The sequence below is a fragment of the Lonchura striata genome, chromosome Z (assembly GCF_050655825.1).
Source record: "Lonchura striata isolate lonStrDom1 chromosome Z, ASM5065582v1, whole genome shotgun sequence".
Classification (NCBI taxonomy): Eukaryota; Metazoa; Chordata; class Aves; order Passeriformes; family Estrildidae; genus Lonchura; species Lonchura striata.
Window position 1 is genome coordinate 63,093,440 of NC_140740.1, and position 21,561 is coordinate 63,115,000.

Below are 21,561 nucleotides of genomic sequence, written 5' to 3' on the forward strand. Positions count from 1 at the left end.
AGTCTCCTTTTCTGAATAAAAAGCATTTTTAAAAAATGTGTATCTTCCCACTCTGCTAAGCTGCCTTCACAATTTGTGTTGACTTTTTATATTGTTTTACAACATTGTCATAAAATAAGCATCATTACCACACTTTAATTTGAGTCTTGGAATAAGAATATCCCAAATCTCCATACATCATGTGATGGAAATTGGGTTTCCACACAAACAAAAAAAGTAGAAACAAGAAACGAAAAAAAAAAACTTGAATAGGTTTTATGAGATATACAAGCTGAAGCTACCAGCGTTATGCTCAGGAAATTCAGGGTAAAAAGTCATCAATGCAATAACTTCACGAATGTTAATAGCACATAAGCAATGCTTCCTAGAAAAGAAATTTAATTTCAGTCTTCACCATAACAACCATAGTAATAACTTAAGCTTTTAACTGACTAAGATGATTTTTAAAAATAATAATGAGAAATACTATTTTAAAAAATGAGAAATACTATTATTTTAAATAATAATAATAATAATGAGAATTGTCCTTTTTGTGGCCTCTTTCTACTAAATTAAATAGTTCATATTTTGGATATTGATATTCATTAAATGGAATACAGCCCAGAGTGTTTGTTCCACCCTGTCTAATAATAGAAGTATTTGAGGAACTCATATAATTTGAGAGGAAGAAGAGGCTAAATTTAACAAATTATTCACCGGAGATTACTCACTCTTCTCTGATAAGAGCAGGAAAATGTGACAGCATGAACAAAGTTTGTAGGCCCATTCATGTCAGTCGAGCATAGTTTTATGTCAAAAAGAATGAATGATAAAAGCCAAAATTCAGAATATTAAAACAAATACCTTCAGGGGAAAAAGACAGCAAATACTAAAACCAAAGAATAAGACAGCATAGATAGAGCCTCTTCTGAATGTACAGCAAAGAATTCATAATCAATTTTATCTTTCTAATAGAAACACAGAAAAGGCATAGAAATTTTGGTAATATTGAGTAGTAATTACTCCTGCAATTTCACTGCTACCATTACTTTAGGGAAGGAGGTGACCAAAGGATGTGACACTGTACCTACCCATGGTGCCATATCTTTTCTTTGATTTAGACACTTTTTTCCATGGAGTATTGAGCAGCACCAAAGAAATTGTGACCAATGCCCAACCAAGTGAAGGAGTAAAAAAAATTTCAAAAATATTTCTTCATCACTGGAGAAAAATGTAATAGATTTCTGATTGTAAATAGTGGGTGAGATTTTCCTTCTGTAAAGTGAGGAACAGTATCCTGATGCCACAGACAATGGGCAGAAGATTGACTTCAAATTCTACTGACATGTCTTTGAGAAATATGTCCTTAGTACTTCACTCAAATATCTCCCAATCTCTAGGGCCCGTTAAGGTGTTAAATGTTTAAAATTCTGTTCACTCTCTAAAAGTTATCTGAAAATGTTTTTAATGGCCAGGTATAGCACAGTTTTGTTTTCATTTCAGACAGTGGGTAACTTGATTTTCTGCCCAATATGGTTAATTTTTCTAGCCAGATTACCAACACTCTGGTAGTCTTTGTCAATTTTTCTAAGATTGAGAGGCTTTAACATCTGCATGAAGTAATATTGTCATTGATACCCTGTTTTAATCCAGCATGACAAACTGAAAAGAGAGTGTCACTATACAATTTCTCAGTAGAGGAAGCAGAGGTGTCATATACAGAATAGAGCACAGGAATCATGATATGATCTGGCCAGAGTATTCATTCCTTTGCTGAGCATGCCCAACACAAACAATGAGAGGACTCAAAGGTGCTGGTTAGTTCTTTATGTCTCACCTTGAGAACCAGAAGAAAGAAAAAATACAAGAATACTTTCTTCACAATGAAACTACTAAATCATTTCCATTTATAAAATGAAAACTCTCAAGGAAACAAAAAAAAATTATAGGTTACAGATTTGTGATAGCTGACAATATATATAAGTAAAACATCTGAAGTAAGCATGTATTTTTACTTTTTTCTCCCTATTCCAAAAGTTTCTTTGGGTCTGGAGTTTCTAATGCTTGAGTAATTGAGTTCTTAATGAAAGACCAAAAAAGGCATCTAGTCAATACACATCTGAATGGCCCACATGTAGCTGTATCAGAAAAGATATCTCTTCATATAATCATATAAAGATCCTTTGCATCGCTTTTCTCTGGCACCAATGAAGGATCCTTTGCCCATTGCTTTACAGAACTTCAATATTTACTGCTTTCAATTTTGCAAACTTTTAATGGTTGAAATTGTCAAAGATAACTCTTTGTCATTCAAAATCACTGTATACCATCTCAGATGTCTTTTATCAGATGCTACTAAATTTCTTAATTCCTCTTGTTTAGAGGCAACATCTTGGGACCTTGTATCTTGCTGAATTATTACTTTAACCAACAAAGCAGACTTCTTTCTTTATTTCATTTCTAAATAGTCTTTAGAATAAATAAATAAGTAAAGGGGAAAAAAATATCCTTTTTATTGGTCCAAACCAGTGTGAAAGAGAAGCAGACAAACTCAGGTATAGGAAGCAAAAGGTTCATTTGTGTTTCTTACTCTTTGTGCAGCATACATAACATGAAGGAGACAGCAGAATCCAAATATCTATTTACCAAATATGTAACAAAGGTCTGTTACACATTGCTCCTCCTCACTGACAGCCCAGAAGGAATGATATGGAAGAAGCAGCTGGAGCAGAGATCCAGGTCACTGGAGTGGGTTAGAAACAGTCTGAGGCTTCCCCTGTACTAGGGCTGCTCAGGTGACTAAAGAGTGACCCCAAAAGGTTTGGGAAGCAGTCTAGCAAGTTTTCAAATCACCTCAGGGCAAAAAGACCAATGAAAGGTCCACAAGCACTCATAGGGATAATATAAATCCAATCAGTCCAGGTTACATGAGGTTACAGAGTGTGAACAGAAATCTCATTATGCCTGACAAGATTGTTTGGCAGGGGCAGAGAAAGTGCTTGGCATTTTGCAATTTATACTTCATGCATTTGGTAGCAGCTAGGACAGCTTCATAAGTTTAGTCATATTTTTGTGTCATTTGCTGTGATATGAGACACACCACTAACAGCGACAGATATCCTAGCACTCACATTGGGTGACAGTGAAAACCAGACATAGGATACTACACAAATGCATTAAACATTCATGACTGGCAGGCTTACAAAACACTAGCTTTAAGTTAGTTAGCCTTCATCATCTTCTCCTCCTGCATGAATTGACCCTTTCTCGCTGTCCGGAACTTTAAAATTAAGTGTTTACATGCTCATTTAGAAAGGAATTTGCTTTTACAGGTCAATAACTAAATTTTGGCTAAATAATGATAACTCTTATTTGATTACTTTTTCCCATACAAGTCTTTTTTCCAGTTTGCAGAAAAGTAGCCCTAAAGTAGAATAATGAAGCAGGGGGACAAGGAATGTGTTAGGTTTAGTCATGATTCTGTCCACTCTTTTTTTGTAGATATGGCTGGAGAACAAGTTGTTCTGTGCACATGAGTAGCTTAGTCCATGGAACAGAGCATGATGCCCTGATTCTCTTCTTCTGAGCTGTTAGGCCTCTGACAATCATCATTCCTTTCTGAACTAATCAAGAAAAGATGCAGCCCACTCCTCACCATGAGTCAACATTTTACATTTCGTTCCTGGTCTTTTGCTACTCTGTGTTCTATGCAGTTCAACCTAAATTTTTATATGGATGCTCTGAAAGAAAATTGCTTTGAGGCCTTACCATCTTCCAAGTATACTCAGGAGTAAAAGTCAAAGACAGATTTCACCAAGAAATAGAACATGACCAGTACACTGGACCAAGTAAAAATACAAAAGGATTATTCAGCCATCAGGAGGAAAACATGGAAGTTCAATGCTGTGTTCACACTTGTCAGGCTGCTCAGTTGTTAGCAGCAGCAGTATGTTGCACCATGAAGCCCTCTTTTCTGTGCCTTCCTAGGTTTATTCTCTCCCATGTAGACCTCTCTCTTCCCCCTAGAAAAAGAGATTTACTTTTAATCCATTTTCAAGTTTCTGCAAATCTTTGCAGTTTATTGGAATATTTGAGCTTTTTCATCATGGAATGACTTCCTGTTAAAGTCAGTGAAGCAGGTTGGATAAATCAGGGCTAACCAGGATGATTTATAAAGACTCAGACAATGGAAATTCTTTGTGAACTTTCTTGGGAAAAATTGGGTGGATTTTTTTGTTGTTGTTGTTGTTGTTTTATTGATTGATTTATTGATTTTAAATTAAATTATTTTATTATTTTATGTATTATTTTATTATTTTAAATTAAATTATTATTTATTGATTGATTTTATTTATTTTAAAATAAGCCTAGTGTTTAATGTTTCTTCAACCATTATTAAAGGCAATGCCCTAATTACCCAGGCCTAAAAACCTCAGAAAATTTAAAGACTCATTTTCTACATCAGAATGGAGATCTCTTTCTGCAGGGCTGTCTCCAGCCTCCCATCCCCCAGTTTTTCCATATAACTAAGATTACCCTGTCCCAGGCAGAGAATCCTGGGCTGCCCAGCATTCTAACCTATCCAGATATCTCTGTGAACCCTCTCTACCCTCCAGGGAGTCCATAGCTCCTCCTAGTTTAGCAGCATTGTCAAATTTAGTAACTTCTATTTCCAGCATCCAGAACATTTACAAAACCATTAAGAGCATTGGCCCTAAAATCGAACTCCTGAGAACCCAGCTGTTGACTGGTGACCACCCTGATTTAACTCAGCTTACTATAACCCTTTGAGCCTAAAATATCAGTAAATTGTTCACCCAATGTATTATGTACTTGTATAGGTATGTGCTGGATGTTTTTTGCAGAAGGATACTTGTAAAGACACTAACAAAATGAATACATTTTCATGAACTGAACAGAACAAGCCCAATCTTTTACTGAACACAGAGCTTGAATTTCTGAGCATAAAAACATCTTCATTTTACTCCCAGGCACCATTGGTTTTCTCAGTATAACTGAGGTTTGTTGAATAGTAGTTGTTACCCCAGCTGGCACTGCTTCTAACCACAAGAGCATTATTTTCTCTGCTCACTTACTTCTTAGTGCAAGTCAATATATGTTGTTGTATGCACAACAAAGAACAGTAATACTCCTTTTATTCTTAGCTCACAAAGATATAATTTTTTTAAAAAAGCTATTTAACAGTTTTGCAAAACTGGCTATTGTCAGGCTTGCAATGACCTGAGATGTGTCTCCTATGAAAGTATTGCTCTGCAGCTTCATAGCATTGAAGCTGCACCTCTTAAAATGATCTTTCTGGTCAACACATACTTCTGAATTTTCGTCCACTTTCGTTTTAGAGCAAGCACTGGATTTCTAGTGTAAAAAGTGAAACAACATTAACTTTAGGCCATCATAAATCTTGCATTCACTAATGGGCAGAACACTACAATTTTTTCCCAAGATCAGTTCTGTTCTTTAGAGAGAAATGCTGTGCAGATAAACTGTGAATTAAGTTACATTGCATCCCTTCAGGTTTGGGACATTCAGCATTTGTGGTCTGAGCTGTCTTACTCTGTATATCACTGCTACCCTTTTAAATGAGTAATATGTAAGCTCATATGACAGTATTGTCATGTACATTCTAAACTCCAAGACAAAAGAATTTTTCACTTTTTAGTTAAAAGACAGGACTCAAGCATGGTATTTAATGACAGACTGAAGTTTGTAATTCATGCCTTAAGGTAATGGAACCACATACACCCAGTTGAGCATATACTCTTTTAAGTTATGGCAAAGTGCAATTACAGTTTAAAGGGAATATTTATGTACATTAGTTAACAACATCATTGCAACTTACTGCTCACACATCAACACTTAATTAGTGTAAGTATAAGTGACATAATTGCTACAAGGCATGTATTACCCATAATATGAGGTAATTTCATGCACTATGCGCATTTTAAATATCTACTCTGTATTTTTCCAGCTCAGATTTTTAAATCAATAGGAGATGTTTGCATATAAAGTTACCTTAAATTATTTTGCATTTTATTTGAATGCAGGGTTTTGTCCAGAAATAGAGAAGAAAAAGTTTCTTTCTCCTTGAGGAAAATCTAGCCAACTTTCAATGTCCAAATCTGAATTCAAAAATGCTGGATTTCAAAACGACAGAAATGTCTATGTGAAGAGTACACTAAGTTTTATATTAGATGAACATTATTCATGTTTTATCCACAGAATAGTCAGCCTTAATATGCTGATTTTTTCTTCTGTAGGACTAACCATGCTTTTGTCCAGTCACGTTCATCACATGAAAGACTCTTGTTAGCTGATCAACAAAGCCTGCAAAAAGAAAATTTGGTATGTCATGAAGAACCCCAGCTGTTATGGTAACTACAAGAAACCAGTGAACTAATGAGTAGAGGGGGCATCTGGGATTATATTATGGCTGTATAATGGAATAGGTTCACATAAACCAATAAAAATACAGTCATTCATTCCCTGCTTTGTCTTGGATTTTATTTTCTGTTCGAGAAGGAATGACTCTACCAATACTCTACTGAACATGAAATGTATTTTGCATACTACTGCATCTTATGGAAAAAGAAAACTAACTTTATAATCTAAAAACAGGGAACAGAAAATGCATATGTCTTGCTTTGGAATAATTTGCAGAAGTAATATATGATCATATGGAGGCAAGAAGGAGCTAAGCAGTTTTAGAAAGTTTTAATATTCCCCCGTCATGTTACATAAAGAGCTAGAAATCTTCAATAGGATTGCTTCTTCTTGCCTAAACCTAATAACACATTCAGCAATTAGTGTTTAATAGTTCTGTTGAAAGGATAATCTAAAGACCATCCTTCCCTCTCATAACCTACAACTTAGAAATAAGAACAGAGCTTAAATATCTGGAAGAAATCAGGAACAGCACAGTTTCTCTATTTTTTTAGTAAGGGGGGATGGGTGCAGTTAGCAAGTTGACAGAATTTTATATGTAATCATTTCAATATTACTCTTCATTAGTCAGTTAAAGCACTGTTAAAGCTAGAGAAAATTTTACCAGGAGAATATTTTCCTGCTAGAAAATTTTTTTTTGTATCATATAAAGTCTTCTACAACAATATATGAATGTTAAAAAGTTTCTCTAAGAAATAATTATTAGACTGAGGTGTGACATTTTTCTATGCTAGAGCTGAAAGAACTTTTATTGCAAAAATATTTTTTCTACTGATTTTAATTTTTGTTATTATAAACCAAATAAATCTTTTAAAGTAAAGACAAAAATGGAACATTTTTCTTTGAAACTGTTCTCTTGTGAGGATAACTCAAAAATATTAACATCATTGTAATTTGCAATAGTCAATCAGAAGAAAAAAGTCTGGTACCTGTACAAATCCACCTGCAAGCTTAATGAAAGAGTTTGCACACACGCTTGTGGGATCAAAACCTACAAGTAGTTTTTTTTTTTTAATATAAATATAGTTTTTTAGTCCATGACTTACCAAGAGATAAGCACCCAGTATTATAACTTATTAATGTTTGAAAAAAGAATTATGAACTTGTTTATCTTAGTAGAATTTTTTTTTATCATTGACATGATAAAAAATTTTGTACTTACTGAAAAGATTGATCAAAGAGTCATCAAAATTTGGGAAGATGTTGCAACTAGAAGTACCAACTATTTGGGGATAATCCATTGACTTTTAAATTAACTGTCTTGAAAAGCCACAACATAAAGTCCTTCCATGTATTTACTGAACTCTTCCAGGACAAGGGTAAGAGTTGGGATTTTTTCCCAAAAGATTTGTATGTTCATTATGCCCAAGCTATACTTAAGTCTCAGTTTTCTCTTGTTAGGAAAAATGCAAGTTTGCAGCCCTTTATTTGCTGCATTCCTTAAGTTCTTTTACCAGCAGTAATCTCTACTAAAAATATTTTCTCAGATTTGTAATACAATGATAATTATAAATACAACTTTTTTTCTCTTGGTCTACCAACACAATCTATTTGGTGGTCTTCTGATATGGGACATTTTTTAAATCTCTCAGTTGCCCTTTTCTGCACCCATTCTAGTTTGAGTGCAGCTATCTGAGTAGCCAGAATAGGATGCAGTTACTGCTGTCACCAGTAATTTCTACATCAGTATTACTACCACTTTTACTGAAAATATCTTGTTTGATATACTCTAAATCAGATTAGCTGGTTTTTCTGACATATCACATTAATGACTCACACTTAACATAACATCAATAAGCACATCCAAATTTTTATCCTTCTATGTTGCATCCAACACTGAACCCATCAGTTTATAGCTTACTTTAATTTGAAAAGTATTTTACAGTTTATTTTAATCTGCAAAATACGTTTATACAAATAAGACCCAAAAGATATGTGAAAGATGAGACATTAGCTTAGAATATGCATTGGTATTTACCAGAAAGCTTACATACAGTCTTATATTAATATAAATATGTATAGCCACATATTATTATGCATTTTCTAATGGGTAAAATTAGTTTTATAGTTTATCATTACTCTTATTATTGTTTATGTAATTAAATGCATCCTTCATACAGCTCCTCTCTCTAACCTGCCACATATTCCTGCAAAATCAGATCTCCTGCTTGACAAGATAATATATTGCTGTCACCCCACTGAATATTAGTATAATTCTGATTTTAGTTTACTAAAATGACAAATGCAGCTACTTTATAGCTGCTTTGGACCATTAAACATTCTGAAAGTTATTTTGCCACTGAATCAGTACTGAAGCAGATATGCATGAAGATTTGGCATTTAATATGTGAGGTGGTTTTGCCCCTTTTCTGTTGTGGGAAATTTGGTTATAAATTTTTCATGACATAGTTCTTTTGTCTGTCAGCACCTTTTACTTTGGGAAAAAAGCCTTCTTGACAGCCACTTTGAGTCTGCTCCTCCAGAGTTTTTACTCGTCACAGTAAAAAAAAAAGTTTAGGAATAATAAAACAAAAAAAAACCAAAACAAAACAAAAAAAAAAAAAGTAAGAAAATACTCCCTTCTTTGTTGTTTTTAAAGAACTACTAGATATGAGATATCTGTTTTCACATGATATGAAATTAAATTAGGAAATATTTTATGGTTCAGGAAGAAATCAGAAGACAATGTTTGTAGCTCCAGGCCAAAGGCCCCAGGATTGTCTGCATTCCACATTGCAACCAGGATTAAAAGCCTTTACTTTGGAGGAAGCAGACTGACCAACAGTAAGGCATTAACCCATCACAGAATGATACTTGTGCTTAATCTTATGAACTCTGAGAACTTACACTCTTTTAAAAGCAGAGCTTTTTCTAGTACAGATACTCTAGGTGTACATAGAGATTCACAGGTCAAAATCAAGCTTACCCTTCATGGTTAACTGATATGTATTGCACCACCATTGTCAAGAAAAGTAATGCAATGCTAGCTTGTCTCTGTACATAAGCAATTATATTTCTCATACCAAAATGTAGAAATAAATATACAGTTCCATGCTTTAGGTTAAAAAATGTAACTTCAGTCATAGCTGTACAGAAGTATTCAGCCATGCTGGTCTTTAGACTTCGAGTAAATTTCCTCAGAATACACTTCAAAAGATTCAGCTTTCAGCTCTAACAGACCAAGAAAAAAGCAAGGTCATCTATTATCTTAGAGGTAGGTAGGGGGGACTTAAGTGCACATGCACTGCATTGCATCTCTGAAAGGTGGACAGTACCTCATGAGAAAACAAGGCTTGCATTTTCCAGACAGTCCATAACAACTTCTTTTGTTTAATCTAGGGTGAATGGTTATTGGCTGTTTTCTCCTGACAACTTGCCTGACTGCCATTCCAAGGAGGTGAATACTTCCATCCTCCCAAGGACATGAAAACAAGGCAAACATGACAGCCTTCGTTCAGACCAATGCCACAGAGAAAGTTGCTCTCTTTCCTCCAGAGCAGTGCCATCAGCAATGCTTTCATATTTTACAACCCAAGGAATTCCAGTTTCAGTTAATTTGAGAAACGGTTTTTTCCCAGGGGGAAAAAAAAACCAAACCACCCACATGCACATTAATAACTTCCATTAGACAATCCACAAATGTAAAACAACATGTGAAACTCAAATCCAAAAATACCCCTTTTTCAAATTCTGCATGTAATTCACATCTGGCAACAACTAGTCTCTAGTTTATTGATTACAGAGTTCATTGAATGTATCAAATTTTCTCTTCATACAGTTAAAACCTTTTTAAACAAAACGTTACTTGCCAGCATGGTTACAGAACATAAATCACATAATATAAAACATAAATAACCAGCACAAAAATTGCATATCCAATATGTAAAGCTAAAAGGAAATAGTTTTACACATTTCATTAGACTTTGTAAGAGAGACCCAACTTCTCCTCCTCCTCAGAACTTAGTCTTTAGTAATTTCACATGAAATTATTTGTGTTGCAAAATAAGTAATGATTTTCCTGTTTGAGTTTCTTTCTGGTTTCATCATTCCTTGCCTGTAGTCCTTCCTTCATTGTAAGAGTCCTTGAGCAGTGCTTCCTGACAGTCCTCCCTTGTCATCATACTGTGATCAGCCAAAGCTCTCAAAAATCACTTTCAGTTTCTATGAAAATATGAAAATGAACTGTCTGTATAATCTGTTGTCTTTCAAAAATGTACATAAGGATAAAGAATTGCTGGGAAAACACCACTGCTTTACATTACCTTCCTGCAACAAGCATAGCTGGAGAAAGAGAATGAATCAAGTCATATTAACTGAGGAATTCAAATGGACAGGCAAAATATAGTTAGCCCAACAACAATTGTGAATATTTCAGAGATTCTGTAGTCTACAGTGATGGTCAACATGGAAAATAAAACCAGATATCTCTACCCAGATATTAGAGCAAAGAGGAATGATTTTTTCATGCCTATACCTCTTCTTCATTATATCCCGTTGGTTATGGTCACTCAAGAGTGAAGATTAGCAACAAAGAAATTCCCAGTTTCATGGGAATTTCTGATATTTTTGGGAACCTGTAGAGTTCTGAAAAATAAAACTAATACAATAAAATTCAAAATTTCATTTGAAATTATATAAAAAAAATTTGGTGGCTATATGGCTTTTGGTAGACATTGTTTTTTATAACATGAGTACATTCTGTTCTACCCCTGGAAAATTAGCAAAATATTAACATTATTCAAAAAAGAAAAAAACTCAGTAAAATATGACAAATTTTGAGAGTTTTATTCTTTTTGCATTATAATAAATGCAAGAATATTCCTTAAAATTCTATCCACAATTCCTTTAGCTAGTTACAGTTGCCATGCACTCAGAGAAAAATTTTTTTAAAACTTTCTGTTACGTCACTGAAAAGGGAATGATTCCACTCTTATGAATAGGAAGATATCTTCACCTAAACATTGACGACTGAGAAAGAATGAGAAGAATGGTTCAGCTGCAGGATGATGTTGGCTGCTTCCTCATTCTGAAAGGAGAATAAACAGGTATGCTGAACACTGCAATCTCAAATTTAAAACCTGTATCTGAAAGAAACACTCTTTCCTACTGTGTATTTTATAAGACTGATGATAAACATTCCATGGTGATCTTGGATGTCTTCTTCACAAGACTGGATAAAAGATTCTGGAACCTCTTTCTTGTGGGTATTGAATGAAATTTTATATTAAATAGAAACCTATTTTTCTCTATGTGGGTTTTAATAGCTCTTTGTAGGTCACGTTTTCTTTTTAGTCCATAATGCTATAATATTAATATTTTTTATTTTAGAGTTTTCTTTACCTTTTACTGTCCTACTTATTTATTATCTCTGTTTATATGTGCCTAGAGAAAATTATCAGAGTACTTTCATTTGTCCAAAGTGGATTTTTTCCTAGTTTGAGGAGGAAGTTAAGGTAAGGAGAAGATAATTATTTCCTTCTCAAGTTCAGCATTATGCAACACAGATGTGTTTCTAGCACAAAAATTGATCTTTACTGGGTTTTTATTAATATCAAAGGTATGCAGCATGATTTCCTGAATGTAATTAATCTCAAACAACTGCTGAACCCCAACAAAGACTTACATTTATATTACAATTATATTTCAATGGCAATGATGATATCACCATAAGTTACATGTGTTCAGCAATAAGAAAGCCATCAGATAGATGTTGTCTCTTCCTTGGACATATAAATTTCTTTTGAAGACATTATGATCATATGAAAAAACCAGAGTTAGTCATGCCCAATAGTGGCAAATACATCCATGTTGTCATCTTGTTATGAACTGAATGCCTATTAAATATTTGGAGAATGATATCTCTTCTGTACTCAGTCTGTCATCATCTTACTAAACCCTTCAGCTACATAGGAACAAATTCATATACCGAAATTATGGTCAGCAATAACTTGCAGCTCGTGTTTTTATCACCACTGTAATGAGGATCAATACCTTAATGAAATCAGCATTTTTAGTAAGTAAGGCAAGCTAACTACTTCCACAGAAAATGCTTTGCATTTCTGGAATTTTCTCTGTTTTCCCTGCCTAAACTCCAACCAAGGCTTAACATTCTGCAGCTCTAATTCCACAAATGCAGCCGGCCACTCACCACCTTCCCTCCCCAGCACAAAGCAGTCAGAGGTGAAAGCAAACTCCTACAAAGGAGATCTTGTCTGTCCCAAGACTACTCTGTTTGCCTCCATCCCAGTTACTTCTGTAGGTAACTATTAATGGCTCTAAGAATTCTTTCTGTGTGCATCACTTTTCCATTTTGTCTCCAGACTGTCATACTTTTAAATTTGCAATACATGTGTTAGTCTATAATAACCATCTAAAAGTTTGACAGGTTGGACCAACACAGAAACTCAACAGACAAAAACTAATGGTCTTGCTAAAAAAGCAGATCTATTGAAAACAGAACAGATACTGGAAACAAGGGGATTTTTTTCTTTGCTTTTAGTACTCTCCCTAAAAGGCATTTCTCCTCCATCAGCATAACAAGCAGCTCCATGGTTATTACATGGAAATAAAAAACAGAACTTTAGAGATAAAAATCTGACAAAAAAAGAAAAAAAATGTTCATTCATAGCTCTGGTTTTATACATTAGGCTGTACTAATATGGAAACAGGTGCAGTTCAGCAGTGGTAGCACTAATAAAATTGCAGTAAATCATGCCTGTCTCTAAATCTCCCTATATTACATTTTTGGGAGAATACATTTCAAAAACACAGTGCCTTTAAACACCATTCTGCAGACCCAGCACACCTTTTGGTTTAGGAAAGAAAACACTAGATTGAGAAAATTTTGCCCCTTAAGTAAAATGGAAGCTGCACCTTTAAAATATGAAAAGGTTTGCGTATTCCTCATGTGGGTTGAGTTTTTTATAGGTTGCTCAGATCAGCATGATGTGCCTAAGTGAGAAACCCAGAAGCAAGACAACTAAGGAAAGCTTATTAAAGAACTGAGTTCTCTAGAGTAAAAATAATTTCTCCTCCTTCAATTTTCCCAGTGTTCTCGCATGTTTATTTTCCTTAATTTTTGTCACAAGGTTTCAACTAAATCAGCAGAAGTTTGCCTTTCTTGTCAGGCTTTTTTTATAAAATTAAACACATTCAGTGCTGCTTGCGAGGCTCTTCCCTCCACAAGACACAAACCCCTGTGCACACACACACGACAGCATCTTGCTACTAGACAGAGATAAATTCTTCACCACTGTGATCATCAGACACTAAGCCAAACTCATCTTCTTTTCTTTTCTTTTTTTTTTACCCCACTCTGTTATTCATAGAGACCACAGGTGAACCAGGAGAAAATTATTACAGTGTGATGACTGCTGAAATGATAGAAGGTAAAGAAGATGGATTATCACGGTGCTGACATGATTTGTATGGATTTCCAGAATTAAGCTGTTCACTTAAAGTGACCGTCTTCTTTGCACCCACGATATTGCAGCTGCCCTAGTAATAACCTTCATCTGCACTTGTGAGCCAAGTGAGCAGAGCACGTTTCCCATTACCTGTCAAGCGAGTATGTAGAGTTCTTCTGGCCCCGCAGTAATAGCAGGGCTGCTGGTGAACAGAGTAATAAACACCTACTGAGAGGGATGTAGCGTGAAAAGATCTCATCACCTGCCATTAGCACGCTGATGAATAATGCAGCATTTTCGGTGGCAGATGTCAGGGGTGGGAGGAAGAATCACTTCTGTAAATGCTCTGGTGAGCACTTCAGCACAAAGTGAGAGGTGATAGCAACAGATGCATGTGACAAAATTACACTTGCTATTGTGTTTTAAAAGAAATGGGAACATTTACTTCACAAATAGCTGGCAGGCTTTCTCTCTCTCTCTCTCTCTCTCTCTCTCTCTCTCTCCCTTCCCATTTCCCCCTTCCCCCACTTCTCCCCTCTCCACCTTTTTGTTCCTTCAGAGTCAAAAGACGCTGTAAACTATCAAACTAATTCACATATTGCTAAGTATTTACAGCTCCTAACTTAAGCACTGTGTAAGGGGCAGTGGGACTTGGCAGTCCAATCAGTTAAGTGTTTTGTTCCTGCAGACCCAAACTGGCAAATCAATTGAATAAATAATATTAGGAAAAAATAAATTTTTTTTTCCATTTAAATTACTTTCCCGTTTACATTTATCTCTTTCAAAAAATCCTACAAGCTGCTGTGGTAATGACATTGCAAAATGAAGTGACAATTCCTAGATTTTATACAGTTAAATCCCTCAGAGGCTCTGGCACCAGTAAAAAAGGTCTCACTTTAATGTTAACATTTAAAAAAGTCTATTATTCCTCCTGTTCCACTCATCCATTTTGCTGCTGCAAATACAGCAAAGCAGCGACATAGCAGTAGCACAACTGATTCCTGGATGTGATTTTTAGCATAGAAATCCCTCTCAGGTAATCTAAATCAGCACAAGTATTGCTAATTTTTCACAATAACTTTTTTCACTTGAAAGAAACCACACACCCAGACCAAGTACCTGTTAATGTCAAAAGGTTTTGCATTTTGGGGTAGTAAAGGACTTCCAAGCTGCTGCAACAACTTAATTCCCTGTACCTACAAGCATAGGTCTCAGAGAACAGTCAGTTGAATTTTATATATGTTTTATGCCATTGCTTTCTTGCAGAGAGAATCCCTCAGCACTAGATATGAATGAGGCTCAAAATCTGTCATATCTGACACCTACATATACTGGTGGGGGAAAAGTATGAATTCATAACCAATAATAATATTATATGACTGAAATATTATTCTTGGCACATACTATCATCTTGTCTGGTGAATCACAGATTCCAGTGATTTACAGCAACCGATTCCAAAACAGAAATGTTTTCCAATTGTCTTCAGATTTCTGGAAGTCTGTTTTCAGTAGTATTTTTAGCCAAACAGCTCTTTTTGGTCAATTCCTGCCACTTGGCACAGTAACTTACTGACATCAAAGGTCCACAACAATAGTGACGTGTTTGATGCCTGCAGGACAGCTGAGAAGAAAAAAAAATCTGTGGTTTCTACCAGAGGAGGGTAATGCTTAAAAACCTTATTGTAACAGGCGAGTCATAATTCTCATAATTTTCTGATTGGTTACTGCAAGCCTAGGAAGGGCTACTGGGCTATGTAAATATTAAAGAATCCTGAAGGGATGAAAAAATGCCTCCAACTGTTTAACAGATGGAAAACATACTGTAGGACAGAATCTGTCTTCTGATCACCTTTCTGGCTGCAGCTGTTATTGTCTAAGTTCTTCTGCCACTGCCTGCTCATGCACATTTCAAAGGTCAGCGCTCTCTTTTTTGCCAGGGCCGTGTCAGAAAGATACAGTGAGACTTAGACAAGGATGCAACACTTCAGCAAAACAAAATCTGTGAGATTAGCAATGCAATGGGGAACTTCCTTCAAATTATATAAATGCCATTATCAGAAGCAGAGTAGGCAGAGCATATATCGCAAAAGAAAGAGAGAATACTCTTTAAGAAGAAAGGCATATAATCAACATGAAGCAGGGATAATCAAGACAAGGAAAATTCTCATAAAAATCCCATATCAACACAGTTCTTATTAGCACAGGGTTACTTTGAACTGTGATTTAAAGACTGGGTAGAATTGAGAGGAATAGAGACATAGTTACAAATAAATCTGACACATCGGAGCTGTGCCTGCTAACACAGAAACTTTCAAAGGATAGGTACAAATAACACCAGTTTCCTCTGGAGGAGAATCATGAATAATCTGGAAAAAGAGATCACCACCTCTTCACCCTCACTACCCAGCCTATTTTTTCTGGAAAACTGATGCCAAATGCAAGAAATTAACCCAATTTGGTTTGTTTGGCATTTCTCTTTGCAGTAGGTCAGATTACATGGAAGTATTGTAAACAATCCACTTGTGGATAGTAAGTGAAAGTTACAGGAATCAAAAGACATCTCTCTTTGAGGTTAAGGTTTGAGTCCCCTGTAGATAATCCTTGGATTAGCTAAAATTTTGGTTTTCAATCTTGAAATGAAAAAGAAATACGATAAATGTAAAACAAATGCTACTGTATAAAGAGAAGTAGTGGTTTCATATGAGCTCTTTTTCTATCAGGGATCAGCTTGAGATTGTCTAAAAATAGAGGGTTTGTTGTTTTGGTAATTGCATACCCACCTGGAAAACGGCTGTATTATAATTTTTTTTTTTCCCTCACAATTTCATAGCTTTTTAAGAAGCAAATATACCTCACCTGCCTTCTAAATTTGTAACTCTTCATTGCTAGACTTACAGTTTGATAAATTTCCCAACAGGTGGTGTTCACAGAAGTTTTGTAAATATCACAAGAATTCAGAAGAAGACATTAAAAACTAAAAAAGTTTTGATAAAAAGCAACATTTGTCATGTGTTTTGTGCCCTACTATTATTCCCACCAATATGTAAGTTTAAAAAGGGCCACCTAATATTGTAGTGATGTATCTAAAAAAATCTCAAGTTGCCTGTAATAATCTCCATTATGTATAATGACAATTTTGATAATAGTCTTTAGAAGAGGTAATGGCCCCACTGAATGGTTATTACCTGTCTGTTCATGCTGGAAGCAAGATGCAGAAGCCAAAGGGGACAGTGAAATGATCCTTGTAGCGCAGTCTGAAAGAATAAAAAATATTTAATAGAATACAAGTAACAGACAAGTAAGCACTTTTGCTTGTAAAACTGTCTGCAGTCATGCAGTAAGCCACTTGAATTTTGTGAAATAATAGAGGTATAAAATAGTAATTAATAATAATAATAATAATAGCCAAACTATCACTGTGGGAGCTATTTTAATTTTAAGAGTCACAAACTTTGTTAGAAAATAAAAGATTACCTAAATGTTAAATATGGTTTGGTTCATTATTGAATGCTAATGTTGTTATACTCCAATTCTATACCGTGCCATAGGAGCAATATCACTTTAGTCCACAGAAGCCTCTGAACAAATCAAGGGTCAAAAGTGATTACATCTTCCACACAATTACTCCAAAAATCTGCCTATATGCAAAAATATGGGGTTATTAAAGCAGAAAATAAGTCATGTCAGAACTGTAAATACTCAAACTGGCTTTTAAAACAGACAGAATTTTCTTGTAAATGAAGCCTGAGTATAGAAAATCCACTGCCACAAGAACATCAGGACATCAAGAATTTATGTCACCTCTGCCAAGGCTAGATGATCAGCTCTAGAAGTTAATTCTGAATTCATATCCATTAATATAGTAAGTTCTTCCAAGCAGAGATTCCTTTAAAACCAGAACAGCGTGAAATAAAATTTGGCCCTGATTTCAATTGTGACTTCTGGGATTTGCCACAGAATAAAGATGCTTGTAACAAATAAATGCTGAATTATGAAATTATTAAATATTATTCTGGACTCTTGCTTATAAGTTCACTGAGATATTATTTCACTCACTACCATAGGGTTAAGAACACAGAATTAAAAACAAAGATCCTGTATTTGAAATTAAAGGAGACAATTGAGAGAATCTCAGTTTAACCAAAAGAAAAAGTCTTGGCTCAAAATGCAGACCACCATGAATTTTTGAATGGTTCATTCCATATAGATTGAAAAATACTGCTGAACCATGGCATTTCAGGAACACAGTACAAGGATGTGTTTTATTTCCTTGGGTGTATTACATTTCTCCTAACACTTAATTTTTTTCAGCCCTCGGAAGCTCTGCATGTAACAGGAAAAGGTGAGTATTCAGAGACATCTCAGCCAGACCTGTGATTATTTGAAATAAGGAATGCCTTTAGCAGAGATTCCTTTTGTCAACAGACTATTGGTTTCAGGAAAACCCAGAAGTCCCAGTAAGAAAGCTCACATATCATAAACATTTTATTGCTTCCTTCTCGAGGTTGTTCAGGAGGGGATGAAGGAATGCCAGCTGCATGCACTCCTCTGGTATCTTGTTGTACTTGTGCACTGAATGAAGACACAAGAAAAAAGAGTTACTAGAGCAAACCAGTAGGCACTGGCAATCCTGGATCCAGGTCTCCTTTCTGGATTGCCTCATACTGTGACTTGAAACAAGAAGTTTGGTCTGCAGGGATAGTGATGATACCTCCTGCCTTGCTTTTCTCCGTTTTTATTACATTAACTTGCTATCACCAACAAAAGAGAGCAAATTGCAATTAAGATTTAATATGTAACAGACATTACACTTACTATTACAGATAATAATACAGAGCAGTTTCCTCCATCCTCTTCTCCTATTTTGACTCCTTTGCTTGTCTTAAATTGGATTCCAAGGATCATTTCTCACTCTTAAAATAATTTCCCTCACTGCAGTTCTACAAGATAGAGTAGGTAGGTCTTAGGTAGAGTATTTATTCTTTCTTGCTGTGTGAAAGTAGTTTTTCAGTCTTGTCTCTTTACTTGACCAATTTGCCTTTTGCCTGAGAAGTCCATAAACATTTAATGTGTCTAAAAAAGTGATTTAGGATGTCTTAAAATGTTGATTAAAAATGAAGAGGTTTGAATTTATATATTCTGAAAACACAGTAGAAATTCAGTATCATGAAGGGATGTATGAAGGAAAAACAATGATAAAAAGACAAATAGCAAAATAATAACATATAGCCTATAAGGTTATCCAGAATAAGAAAGTGCTTTAAGCAGAACATGACACTTTTTGTCAGAAACAGGAGATAGCATGCACCAGCATGAGAAAAGGAGATTACTCTGACTTTTCTTCAATTTGAACTTGCTGGTCATTTAACTTGAATTTAATATGCTACTGGTTCTCAGTAAGACACAAAAACAAATGTCTATGTAGTGTCTGAAATCTCTAACACTTAAGAACACAGGTGACTATACACTAGTACAACACAAGAAAATGAAAATGTGAAAAACTACTTTTAAATTGTACAGCCTTGGACATAATTAATGTCACTACATAAAAAATTTAATCCCTGTTGCTAGCATCACAAGTCAAAAAACTTATTCTCACAGAAAAAAAATTACAAGAAAATAAAGAGGGAAGATGCAATGTGGAACAGCCCTAATAAGTTCCTGGTAATCTGCATCTTATCTGGAAAGAGGTTTGTACAGAAGTAATAGGCATTGTTTCAGGACAAAATACAAAACTATGTACAATTACAGAAAAATACCTTTCATTTCCTTCCTTGTCACTATAGTTTGTGAACTGCTCAGGCCTTTTCTAATTCAATTAGGCAATATACGAGATACATATGAAAATTCAATAATTTTTCTCTAATGAATGATGTGGTTCGGCTTGTATCTAAATTTTCTTAACTTCTCTAAAATCTTTGCCTTTACAATAGCCTCCAGCATGTCATTTACTCCTGAAGAAAAAAAAAATGCAATCATTTATAAATGACAATTAAATGTCTATAATTCAATTCTTCTTTTGATACTAAAAATTAAGCCATCTCAGATATCCCATCAAATGGAAACACCCTTGTGGAGAATACAAAAACTTTACTAATACCCTTTCACACTCCCATCTAATCTGAAAGAAAAACAAATCTGTGATAATTTCAAAAAGATAAGGTTATAAGAACACTCATAAATAAAAAATAAATAAATAGACAGGTTACTTATAGATTATGAAAAGAAGGTGAAAATAAAGTTATTTTAAATTTTTTTTTTCAGTGCATTAAAGCTGAAGACAGAAATGTTAAAATTTTGCTTGTACATGTTATTTACTAAAGAGACTACATCACATTCTTTTTGTTACTCTTCAATGACAATGTTGCTTTTAAAAATCACAGAAAAAAAAAGTATTTTTATATTAGATTTTTCTCTTTTCTTCCTTTTTTTTTTGAAATATATATATTTTCAGGAAAATAAAGATGTTTCAACAACATTTTCTGCTTATACAGTTTCTGAGCTGACCTTCCCAAATACTTCATAGGCTCAGGTTCACATCCCTGCCACAGACCTTGCTGGACAGGTTGTACTTAGCTCCATGGTTTAGCCATTTGTAACACTGCAGTAGTACTCTGCTGTGTTTCAGACTTCTCAGCCCTGCAGGTCTGCAGTGTCCTCCTGTGCTGTAAGAAATGCAGCCAGACACCTGCCACCTCCAAGGCACTTCAAGATTCTCAAGGTTTCCTAGTTACCTATGCAGCACAGCAATTTCTTAGCCTGGTGTGCTGTAGAGAAAGCCCGCTCAGTACCTGGGAAGGGAAAATGGAGCGCAGTGAGGCTGGGTAACCCTGCATGCCACCCCATAAGATCTACATTGCACAGGTTCACATTTCTCGCTCTGCTGGCTTCATCCATTGACCATTACACACACCAGAGCCAAGACCTAATTAGGAGGCAGCATCTCAGTGCTTGGGGAACTCTGGACTTTTCACACTCAGTATTTTTCACAGCTAAAAACAACAGATAATTATCAGTCAGCAGAGAGCTGAATGTTCCAGAAATGCATTTCTTTCAAATGCTTAGTATATATGAGTCACACACAAGCTGACAGGATGTCCTGCTCCAAGATCTGTCACTCCACTCTTACCACTTCTTGCTATTTATGTGTTTTCTCACTTATGGAGCCCTTCTGTTAACCAACTTTGGGGTAGGTTCATTATGAACAAATATTAAAACTGCATAATCACAGAATGATTTAGATTGGAAGGGATGTCTGGAGGTCAACTGGATCACCACCTTGCTCAGGTTGGACTGTTTGGTCAATTGGCCAAGACCAGGTGCAGAAGACTTTTGAATAAACTCAAATAAATGGGTATCAAAATACACAGACTTTATATTCTTGTAGAATATGGGGGTTCTGAAGGACACAGGAAGGAATAACATGATTTCTTTTATATGGCTATAACACTAATGTGTCTGTGCATGTAAAAGGTACTGATGATTTGTAAAAAATGCAAGGCTCCTAAACAGATAATGAAGCAATCAAACTATGTTTTCTGCAAAATTTAAAAACAGGTAGGAGAACTATATGATCTCTGTCAGCTTTGCCTGGAGCAGAGGACATATAGCACCCACAAAAGAATCAGGCTCCTAGGTGAGGAAGACAGGAAAGAAAGCAAGCAGTAGATTATCAATTAGCACACAAAATAGGCCTTCTCAGCCTAAATAGATA

The 21,561-nt window shown here is 35.2% G+C and overlaps 1 long non-coding RNA gene across 1 annotated transcript; it reads right to left on the bottom strand.

Moving 5' to 3' along the window:
* Window positions 1-1,792: 1,792 nt before the first annotated feature.
* Window positions 1,793-17,101, bottom strand: LOC146763866 (uncharacterized). The gene is made up of 3 exons (XR_014951585.1): window positions 17,033-17,101; window positions 6,265-6,324; window positions 1,793-4,001 (listed from the first exon to the last, which is right to left on the bottom strand). It is a non-coding gene; the product is annotated as an uncharacterized LOC146763866 (long non-coding RNA).
* Between the last annotated feature and the right edge of the window lie 4,460 nt (window positions 17,102-21,561).